Here is a 13024-nt window from a genome sequence, read left to right as displayed (position 1 = left end):
ATTGATATGAGTTCCATAAACTATTACTAAAACAAATAAAAATATTTAAGGTCAAAATTGAAAAGTCAAAACATGACATTTATTTTGGGACGTAGAGATTGTTAAGAAAAGCGACACCGAATTATAGCAAACCGCTAGTAATAAATGAAATAACGACAATAAAGACACCGAGATTTAACGTGAAAAACCCCAATAGGGTAAAGGCAAGGAAAGAAACGTTTCACTAATAAGAATAATAGGAATTACACTTCTCTCTAATTACAAGGATAAGCACTAATCTTTATATCTCTTGTAATTAGGAGACTAACACTCACTAACTCTCTAATTAATATTTTAGTTCAAGAATGGAGAATGAATTATGGGATGCAGAAATGAGCTTGCATAATGCTCATATTTATAGTAGTAGAAATGGAGTTGGTGTAGTAGGAAAACAAAGAAAGTCTTCTTTGTAATAGTGAGGCAGAATAGTGAGGCACAAAATACATGTGTTTGTTTGACTACTTGCATGCACCATCCACCAACTATGCACCGTCCACATTATTATTTCAGCAATCTCCCACTTGAAGATTTGATTGAAACCAAATCAATCTTCACACGATAATCCTTCCTTGCCAATGATATTGCTTACGTATCTGCTAGGCCGCATGAGGAACGGCACCAAATAAACTTGTCACGGTTGATTGACTTTGTTAGAAAATCAGCCACATTATCATCAGTATGAATTTTTTGCACATCCACGGTTCCTTCTTCCACTTTCTCACGAACAAAGTGATACTGAACTCGTATATACTTTGTCTTTGAATGAAATGCCGGATTCCTTGCAAGATGCAAGGCACTCTGGTTGTCACAAAATAGAGTGATATTCTTTTGTTTGTGCCCGAGTTCCTCCAACAACATCTTCAACCATACTGCTTCTTTAGTAGCATGAGTAGCTGCAACATATTCTGCTTCTGTAGTTGACGTCGCTACAACTGACTGCAGTTTTGAAACCCAGCTTACTGTTCCACCACAAAGTGTAAAAACATATGCGGAGGTGGATTTACTTTTATCCATATCACCTGCATAATCTGAATCAACATACCCTTTGACAATAAATTTTGGATCCCCATAACATAATGCAACATCTAAGGTTCCCTTGATGTATTTAAGGATCCTCTTTACCGTATTCCAATGCTCTTTACCAGGATTCGCCACTCCCCACTGCATGTGCAATGTCTGGTCTTGTACATATCATTGCGAACATTAAACTTCCCACTGCTGATGCATAAGGTACTCGAGACATCTCCTTCCTCTCGTCTTCACTGCTAGGACACATAACGGAGGATAACTTGATATTAGTAGGAAGTGGGGTTGAGATTGGCTTACTGTCTTGCATATTGAAACGCTCCAAGATTTTCCTCAAATAATTCTTTTGAGAAAGCCAAATCTTCCTATTATCTCTGTCTCGGTGAATTTGCATCCCTAGAATCTTGTTTGCGGCACCCAAGTCTTTCATTTCAAACTCCCTAGCCAATTGAGCCTTCAGCTTATTAATACGATCTTTGTTGGGGCCTGCAACCAACATGTCGTCTACATATAACAGCAAAATGACAAAATCATTGTCTCCAAACCTCTTGAAATATGCACAAGGGTCTGCATAAAGTCTGTTATATTCAAGGCTCATTATGAAAGAATCAAATCTCTTGTACCAACATCTCGGCGCATGTTTGAGACCATACAGAGATTTCTTTAACCTGCAAACCAAGTTCTTTTTTCCTTGTAGTTCAAAACCTTCTGGTTGAAGCATATAAATTTCTTCTTCAAGATTTCCATGAAGAAATGCAGTTTTCACATCTAGCTGCTCTAGATGCAAATCAAATGTAGCACACATCGCTAGAACTACTCGAATTGTTGTAAGTCGAACCACAGGAGAAAATATTTCATTAAAGTCCGTACCTTCTTTCTGAGCACATCCTTTAACCACCAGTCTTGCACGATACTGCTCTACTTGATCATCGCCATTTCGCTTGATCTTATACACCCATTTATTTCCAATAGGTTTTCTACCATTTGGCAACGGCACAAGTTCCCATGTTTTATTTTTATGAAGAGCTTCAATTTCTTCCTGCATAGCCGTCATCCACTGAGATGCATCTGAATGATTTAGTGCCTCGCGAAGAGTTGTTGGCTCTCTTTCCACTGTTAGAAGACAATATGCAACATTGCTTTCCATAATATAATCTGAGTGCCACCCTGGACGTTTCCTTTCCCGATTAGAAATACGAGTCGCTGGAGCTTCATCAACGACTACTTGATTTTCATCGTGCTGTGGTAGTGCTTCAGAAGAATCTTTATGAAATTCATTACCCACCTGTATCGGTATAGTTTCTTTTGAAGTGCTAACATCTTTAAGATCTTTGTCTTCCGTAAAGACAACATCTCTGCTGATGACTACTTTGTGGGCAGTGGGGTCCCACAAGCGATACCCCTTAACTCCACCAGCATACCCCAAGAATAAACACTTTCTGGACTTCGGATCCAACTTTGTCGTTTCTTGAGAATTGTACATTGCGTACACAGGACTTCCAAATATATGAAGGTCAGAATAATCAACTGGTTTTCCAGTCCACATCTCCATCGGCGATTTCAACTCAATTGCAGTTGACGGTGACCGATTTATCACGTAACAGGCAGTACTGACCGCTTCTGCCCAGAATGATTTCCCCAAGCTTGCAGCTGCCAACATCGCCCTCGTTCTATCTAACAAGGTTCTGTTCATCCGCTCTGCTGCTCCATTTTGTTGAGGAGTGTATGCTGTCGTGAACTGCCTTTTGATACCTTCTTATTTGCAGAACTTATCAAATTTATCACCAGTGTATTCTCCTCCATTATCAGTCCTTAAACACTTGATCTTTTTACCAGATTCAAGTTCAACTCGCGCTTTGTAAACTTTGAAAACTTCAAACACATCCGCCTTTCTCTTGATTGGGTACACCCAACATATCCTAGTGTAATCATCAATAAATGATACAAAATACTTTGCTCCTCCTAGGGATTGAACTGGTGCTTGCCACACATCAGAGTGAACCAATTCTAGAATCAATTTACTTCTAGAATTTGATGTGTTAAACTTCAGGCGATGCTGCTTGCTGATTACACAATGCTCACAGAAAGGTAGCGATACCTTTGTAAGACCAGGAATAAGATTTCTTTCAACAAGAATCTTCATACCTTGCTCAGACATGTGTCCAAGCTTTTGATGCCATGTCATAGCAACTTTATCACTTGAACTATTCGAAGCAACAGATGCTTTCGATTCCTGTACCGTCTCGCCTTTCAGAATGTATAAATTAGCACCCACCTTTTCTCCTTTCATAAGCACAACCGTGCCTTTCTTGATTATCATGATCTTCTCATGTATCACCATCTTACAACCAAGATCATACAATTGTCCTAAAGACAATAAGTTCTTCTTCAAACCCTCCACATGTCATACACCTTGAATAGTTCGAACTGTACCATCGTGCATCTTCAGAATGATATCTCCAATTCCAATGATCTTTAGTTCATGATCATTGCAACTGTATACAGATCCTCCTGAGATACGTTCATATTGTTTGAACCATTCTCTTCTAGGGGTCATGTGAAAAGTAGCTCCCGAGTCAAATAACCAGTCATCAACAAATGTCTTTCTGCCTTCATTTGCTACCACTGCCTCACTAACCAAAGCAGTCCCATCATCTGAAGTGTTTGCAATATTTCCTTGAGGATTTGAGTTATTTAAACTCCGACAATCCTTCTTCAGGTGACCTTTCTTGCCACAATTGTAGCATGTATAGGTCTTCTTCTTTTTAGACTTCGGTTTACCATGATTGTGACTCCTACTTGGGCCACGTTCTGTTGATCTCCCTCCTGACACCACCAAGGCCTCCACTTGTCGTGAACCGGCCTGTTTGTCCTCCTTGTTATTGCACCGATTTTCTTCTTCTATAATAGCAGCCGCAACTTCATCATAGACTAGATACTCCGAGAGAACATTATTGGTTAAGTTAATAATGAGTTTATCATACGAATCAGGTAGACTCTGAAGTAAAAGTTCAGCACGTTCTTTTGTCTCTATATTGCAACTTAATGAAGCGAGTTGAGAAAATAGAGTATTCAAAGAATTAATGTGCTCATTAACTGAAGTAGATTCATTCATGCGTAGCGCATAAAGTTTCCTCTTAAGGAATATCTTGTTGTGGAGTGATTTGGTCTCGTACAATTTTACGAGGTGATCCCAAATCTCTTTCGCCGTCTTCTTTTCTTCAATGCTAAACAAAACGCCATCTGCTAATGCCAGATGAAGATTTGCGATAGCCTGGCCGTCCATCTCTTCCCATTTTTCATCAGTGACTTCGGCGGAACGTCCACTGATGGCCGCCAAACACTTATCCTTTCTCAGGATAGCTTTCATCTTTAGTTTCCATAACGAGAAGTTACTCCCGTTGAACTTTTCAATTTCGAATTTCGTAGACATTGCTATAATCACAATCTTCTTTTCGACAATACTATTTTTCTGAGAAATAGTACCCGGGAACTTTTATCGAGTGAAATTAATCTTACTTATTTTCTGATGTGGACGATCCACTCCCGTGGCAACCACAGAGCATACGATAAGTAAATTAATACACACTAGATATTAGAACCTTAGCTCTAATACCACTTGTTAAGAAAAGCGACATCGAATTATAGCAAACCGCTAGTAATAAATGAAATAGCGACAATAAAGAGACACCGAGATTTAACGTGGAAAACCCCAATAGGGTAAAAAACCACGGGCAAGGAAAGAAACGTTTCACTAATAAGAATAATAGGAATTAAACTTCTCTCTAATTACAAGGATAAGCACTAATCTTTATATCTCTTGTAATTAGGAGACTAACACTCACTAACTCTCTAATTAATCTTTTAGTTCAAGAATGGAGAATGAATTATGGGATGCAGAAATGAGCTTGCATAATGCTCATATTTATAGTAGTAGAAATGGAGTTGGTGTAGTAGGAAAACAAAGAAAGTCTTCTTTGAAATAGTGAGGCAGAATAGTGAGGCACAAAATACATGTGTTTGTTTGACTACTTGTATGCACCATCCACCAACTATGCACCGTACACATTATTATTTCAGTAGAGATTATATCTTTATAATTCCAAAAAATAGCATAAACATCATATTGATATGCATGTAGCTTTCAAATGACAATTTCATCTCTAATATTTAACAAATTATATATGTAAAAAATATCATATATCATATTTGTCTCTATCACAAATGATCATCTTGAATATTAAATTATTTTATTGTAAGTGTTATTTTTAATTTTCAACTCAAAGATAGTAGTAATATATAGCAGACCTACACCCGCAAACTCATACTCATTTCTTCCCAATTACATTGTGATTTTTCTCAGATTTATAATTTTACCATATGTTTTTTACCTATACTTTTGTCTTATATAATTACATAAAACTTTTTCTCATTATTTTTATCTTTGAATGAACGAGAACAATTAATTTAAAAAAATAGTGAACTTAATATTTGCATTTTGCTAAAGTTGATTATTTAATATTAATTTATCAACTGTTAATTATAATACAGTATAATACTAGTGTTATTAACATATCAATTGTTAATTTTAATTCAGTATAAAGTGTAGTATAAAGTTTATATAAAATATAAAATATAATAATAATAATATAACATAAAAAATAACAATAATAAACTAGTGAAATGACCCGTAGAACCACGGGTTTGTTTAAACGAAACAGTTTAATGATATGTTTTAGGTATTAAGTGAACGTAAATGCTAAAGTCATTTAGTTTAATTGTGATGACCCGGGAATTTCTGACTAAATTTAAACTTAATCTTTATATGATTTCGATACGATAAGCAAAGTCTATAATGTTGAGTCTCGAAAATTTTGGAACTATATTCATATAACCAAATACCCTCTTACTGTGCCCGATGATTCACGAACAATTATTTGTAATTAAATATGTGCATAATATATAAATATAAACATAAATATAAGTGTGTATATATTATGTGAAATAATACAATACAAATTAATCAGTAGAAGATAATATATAATATAATAAGGTTATTATTAAAAAGAATCTATATATAAACATATATGATTTATATACATAATTATTATTATATGTACATTGTAATATATATATATATTATGTTACATAATTAATAATAAATAATATTAATATATTAAATTAAATTATAAAATTAAAATACAGTTACTAAAGTAATATTATTATCACTTTCAATATTAATATCAACATTAGTATTTTTTTTTTATATTATCAAATTAAAGATATAACATATAGATATAAAAATTTGATATATATAAATATTATTATTAATATTATTATTATCATTATTAATACTAATATAATTAGTATTATTATTATTATCACTAATAATATGATCATTTCCATTTTTATAGTTATTAATATTAACATTATTTATTATCATTAATATTAGTATTATTGAGATCATTATCATTATTATTATTCCTATGTATTATTATTTGATATTATTATTACCTTTATCATTAAAAATCATTATTTGTATTATCAATAATAATATTATTGTTATCATATTTTTATTTTTATTATTATTTATTGTTATTATAATTACTAATAATAATAAAATTATTATTTGTAATAATATATTTATCATTAAGTAATATTTATATTAAAAATAGGATACAAAAAAAATCACAGAATCTGTTTTATGTTACTATCATACTATTATTGATTTATAATTTGTACATATCTGAATCAATCAACAACAGCATATCCAAAATCAGTTAGAGGTACCTATCTCCTTTTTAATTTTTATTTATTTATTTCTGTACCTGGTTATGAACCTGTCGACCTTAATTGCTATATTATCGATCATTACAAGTTGTTGAGAGACTGCATTCGACTTTTTTTATCACCTTTATCAACTACAGCTACGTTTTAAAGTTACCATTTTAAAGTAGAAAAATAAAGAACACGGGTAGAGTACCCTGTTCGTGTTCCATTTTTCCAAAATCAAAATTTTGTATTAAATTTCAAAATGTAATAATGTGAAGTTGTTAGGAATGGTTCACTAAAACTTTCTGCAAAGTCTCATAGCTCAATTCTTGATATCGATTACAATTTTTGGAGTCAAAGTTTTTGGAGTAAAAAGTCAAACTTTGTTCTTGAATCAAATTCGAATTATTCGTTACGATTTAAGTTAAATTAACGATTTGTAAAGTTTATATGCAGTATTTACAACTGATGTCAAAGCAGAGGGGTATAAAATACTATTAATTTTTACAAGGAAATACTATTAAATACGATACAATTTTACACAAGATATTTATTTATTTATAGAATGGATATACTTAAACCTTGCTACAACACTTATAGGCAGTGTACCTAATCGTAAAGTAGTGTAGTTTTTAGTAAGTCCGGTTCGTTCCACAGGGAAATCTTTAAACAAAGCTCAACGCTATATTAGTTTACTTTTATAAAAATACAAATATATATATAAGTAATATTATTATTATAAAGGGGGGTTTTTACCGTTTAATGACCGGTTTGTCGATTTTAAGACTTTAGTCGCAGTTAAAACCTAATGTAAAATATAAAATAAATACAAGACTTAAATTAAAGCGTAAAGTAAATAACGATAATGAAATTGCGAATAATAAAAATGCGATAAAATAAAATTGCGATAATTAAAAAGTACGATAATTAAAAGTGCGATTAAATAACAATAAATAAAAGTGCGATAATTAGAAGTGCAATTAAATATAAAATGAAGGAAATTAAATATGAAATAAAAGAATTATGCTTATTTAAACTTCCGTAATCATGATGTTTGACGTGTTGATTTTAGTTTTATGCCCATGGGTTAATTGTCCTTTGTCCTGGATTATTTAATATGTCCGTCTGGTTTTTGTCCATAACAGTCCATCAGTCATAAATATAAATTGCAAGTGTCCTTGTCAAATTATTATTATACCCGAAGATAAATATTCCAACTAATTGGGGATTCGAATTGTAACAAGGTTTTAATACTTTGTTTAATGAATACACCAGGTTATCGACTGCGTGTAAACCAAGGTTTTACTACTTTGTTAACAATTACACCAATTACCCTTGAATGTAATTTCACCCCTGTTTTAATTATTCTAGTGGCTATTAATCCATTCCCGTGTCCGGTTAAATGAACGATTATTCGTACATATAAATACCCCGCCCATCGTGTCCGATCGAGTGTATATGGTAATTTATAGGGACGCCCAATTGTAAATCTTTATATTAACATTAACAAACTTTCATTTAATTAAACAAATATAAAGCCCTATTAATAGCCCATAGTCTAATTTCCACAAGTGTCGTTCTTTTGTCCAAACCCCAATTATGGTACAAAGCCCAATTACCCAATTTTAGTAATTAGCCCAACATCATGATTACTTCGTTTTAAATAAGCATAATAATAACTTAGCTACGAGACATTAATATAAAAAGGTTGAACATAACTTACAATGATTAAAAATAGCGTAGCGTTACATGGACAGAATTTCGACTTACACCCTTACAACATTCGCTAACATACCCTTATTATTAGGATTTAAAATTAAAATTAAAATTAAAATATAAAATATATATATATATTACGTATATATTGAGAGAGAGATAGATATTATGTTCAAAACTCGGCAGAAAACTGGCTTTATATAGGACCTGACCAACATTTTCACTCCATGCGACTCGCATGGATTTTGTGCCTCTGGCCATGCGAGTCGCATGGCCACCCTGGATCCAGCCAAATTGGTTTGTTTTCTTCTTGCCGACGTAATATAATAATAATATATAATATAATATATAATTATATATAATTATATATATATTATATTATATTCTTGTGCATAGTAGACTAGATATTTTTGGTCCGTTGCGTCGGGCGTTTCTTCTTGGCTCAGGTCCCGGTTCCGGATTTTCGGACGTCTTCGCGTATTATTTTATATCGTGTACTTTGCGTCTTGTAACTTTTACTCTTGTCATTTTGAGACGTTCCTCATCAATATTTTGAACCTTTTTGATTGAATCTTGTACTTTTTAGCTTTTTGGACCTTTCCGTCTTCAATTTGTCGAATCTGCCTTTTATCTTCACTTTTTAATATTTAAACGAATAGTGCTTGTAAATCGAACAATATCAACTAAAATCTTGTCTTTCTTGGGAAATAATGCTGTAAAATATGTGTTCATTTTTAGCCTTATCAAATATTCCCACACTTGAGCGTTGCTTGTCCTCAATCAATATCGTCTTGAAATACTAGAATCACTTCTTTATTCTTCATACTTTGTACATCAGTGATTTCTATACGGCGGTATAAACAATGGTAGTAACGATATGGTTTACAGTCCCACATGACTATAAAAATTTAGATCCATTAAGGAAATTGGATCTTTATGAAAACATTTGATCTTTCGAAATCTAGTTTTTACCCTAGATAAGTTTTCCGGAATAACCCTTTACCGGTGTTTGCAAAATATTTTTGTGGGTTTGGTGGGTTTCAGATTTGAAAATTTTAGCTCAAAACTTGCGGTTTTGTGTCACCCACTTGCTAACTTTGTATTTGGAAAGCAACACGTCCAGTTTACTTGTTCCGTATATTACCTTTCGGCAAACTACCGTCCGGTTGTAAAGGAAAGCGTTTGAACAAGCAACTGTTAAGGCAATGTCCCGTGACATGCTTTTGATTATGGTCTATAACGTGTCGGACGCAATTACTATCCTTGGTAGGAGCAATAGTAAAGCTCACCCTTATAATTTTTCGGTCTGGCACAAGGTCCTGTCTCCGACCATGCTATGCAACCACCGTTCTTACGGTTGACACCCGATTTAGTTCAGGTGACCTAATGAATTCCAGGTGAATTCCTAGGATTTTACGTTCAATGGTAATGAACGCATTGAAAATAGGGTTTTCAGAAAACAAATCGGTTTGTAATTTTGATCAAAATATTTTCTCGTTTAAGCTCGAGTTTAGATATCATTGAATTCCATGAGTTTGAATTCTCAATCTTTAAGGTCAATCTCTAGGATTGAGTAATATCAGTCTTAAAAGCTGATTTTTAATCTTTAAGGAGATTATCCTTTCTGGGGATCTGATTCATTAGTCTTATCCAGCTAATTTGCATGGTGCCCCCCATTGTACGAGATAAATCCTTCTCATGGTTAGGATAAATCTGACCACTTGGCGACCCTGTTTAATGCTGAGGTCCGTGGATTTCCTGCTGATTTTAGTGATGACTTTTCTAGATTTTTCGTCAACCTACAGCTGGTCTGAACGACAACTTCATGACCTAAATCAAGAAGCGCGTTTCTTTTTCGGAAGACTTTACTTCCTTTTAATGATGGAATTGATTCATCGTGTAGATCCATCTTTTCTTTTCTTTCATTGGGTAAAACAGTTTAGTTTAGTCCAAAGCAAAAGTATTTTCAGTTATTTGTTACAGATATATGTGACATATGTTTAAAATAACTTGGTAAATTTTCCCACACTTGGCTTTTATTTTCCTTTTTATCGTCCTCTATTCCATTTTAAATGAATTTTAACATTTTAGTTTGTTTCTCAATTTATGTCCTTTCCGAGGTAACAATAATTTCGGTGTTAAAACCTAGTTTTATCGTTCATAAATATGTATAAACATGATTTGAATTCATTTAATTGAAAATTTGTTGATTTTTACTAGAATTGGGTAGTTAGTATATAAGACTAGGGCTGTTCCTTGTTATCGGAGAGCACTAGATTCTAACACAACTACTGCGTTACTAGCATTTTTAATGGTAACCAAGTGTTTAAATCAAAATCTGAAAGAATTTAACCCCTTCCCACACTTAAGATCTTGCAATGCCCTCATTTGCAAGAAATCAGAAACAATTTAAATTATTGAGGGTTATTAGCGTAGAAAAATGATTAAATTTTACCAAAGTTTCAAACATATTGTCGTTTGATTGTTGAATGATAAATGGTGCACGTCATTTGTTCATTCCGTCTTGTTGTTATTTCACATATATTTTGCATCTTGTCGTCAAAATTACTTGCTTTTGCTGAACTTAATGCCAGTCTTTGAAAACGCGTTGTTTTATCCTGTTTTGTGCATAACATAAAATACATGCAATACAAATATAATCATACATGTAATTTGAAATGGAACTTTGGCATCCCACTTTCAAATTATAAGAAAAATATTAGTACACAATAATAATAGAAATATCAAACATTACATAAATGTAATTAAAATGTTAAGTGTTTAAAATAATAAAAATATAAATTACCAACTTATCTCTACTGATCAGGAGGTGGGTTAGGAGGATAATTAGGATAGGGATCCCAATTCATGTTCGCGTCCGGGTTCCATTGCTGATGATAGGTGAACTGGTATGCTGCGTCATAATCATATAAATCATAGGGTGGTCTCATTTCTGGCTGATGTGCGGGATAGTATGCGGGTCGGGTCGGATAATACATCTCGCCAGGCTGCAACTGGCTTATAATTTGGCGCTGATGATAATCCCATCGGCCATGCTCTCGTTGCCGGGAATGCTCGTAGTCATTCCGACGTTGCCATGCCTCGTACTGCATATGCCTATCATAGTTCGTCATGTATTCATCCTCCATACGAACGCCTAAATCAAGAGCAGTCTCCCGAACAACTCCTATAATGTTGTTCGCCTCTTCCATTTCGTCATCCGAACCTCTTTCTACCTGTCGCTGAGGTCCCTCGTATCGATATACCCGACCACGTCTCATCAATAATACCCTTGCACCGTGATAAAGGTTTGAACTTATAGTTTCACCTTCGTCCTCTATTTCGTTCATTGGACCCCCTTGGTGCTTATCCACACCTAAATACTCTCCAATGAGAGTAATGAAAATACCACCACCTATAATACTCCCCGATTTCATCCCCGAAACTACATTAGCGAGATAATAACCAACACAATAGGGAATGTTAACGAAACTCCTCGGGTCTCTAATACACTTGAGGTAGAACAAATCGTTTATGGTCAATTTCTCCTTATTCTTACCCCTTTGTGTAATTGTGTTTGCTAAGAATCTATGAATCACCCGGAGTTCAGCTCTATCTATATCTAAGTATGTATGATTTCCACTGGCGTGAAATTCATTAAAGTGGGACATACGCCTCCAAACGGCGTTAATATCAAATTCCCTATCTATCCTTTCTCCTTGGACAATCAGACTATTACAGTCGGGGCTCAAAAGTTCAGCAGGGGTGTAAATCTGTAAGGCCCTGGCTAAATCTATCATGGACATTCTGTACATGCGTCCACCTAACAGAAATCTAATAAAGCTTCTATCATCTATCCTCCTAACATCACTGTTTAACTTAATAGTACTAAGTAATTCTATACACCATTCCCTATATATGGTTCTACGAATGGAAAATAGGCGCATCCAATCGTTAAACTGAGAATTACCATACCTTTGCACCAATAATTCCCGAATCGGTTCGGCAAGGTCAACTGTTTCCAAAGGTACCCAGTCAATTGCCCTTGGCATTTCAACAACCTTAAAGTAGAGAATGTGCATGTTCTTTTGATAATCTGGATACTCTATCCAACATCGATCAAATCTCAGATTTGGGTGTAACTGATCTTCATTAATGTCTAAGCTCAGAATCATTTGATGTGGAGCGAATTGACGAAACTGATTCATGAATAATTGATCTTGATCGTGATATAGAATATGTTGATCCTCATGTTGTTCTTCTTCTTGTTGCATATGTTGTTCTTGTTCATAAAACATTTCCGGTTCGGGCTCTGGTTGTCTGGACGATGATGCACCGTCCGTATCTGTATTTCTCTGCAAAACACATTAAACACAAAATTTGTGCATCCAAATATGCATTAGTGTTAGCAAAATAATAACTTGAAACAATTATGATGACATGTTTAATTCATAACACATTTTATACACAT

Source organism: Rutidosis leptorrhynchoides, chromosome 6 (assembly GCF_046630445.1).
Source record: "Rutidosis leptorrhynchoides isolate AG116_Rl617_1_P2 chromosome 6, CSIRO_AGI_Rlap_v1, whole genome shotgun sequence".
In the NCBI taxonomy this organism is placed as follows: Eukaryota; Viridiplantae; Streptophyta; class Magnoliopsida; order Asterales; family Asteraceae; genus Rutidosis; species Rutidosis leptorrhynchoides.
This window is presented reverse-complemented; position numbering follows the sequence as displayed.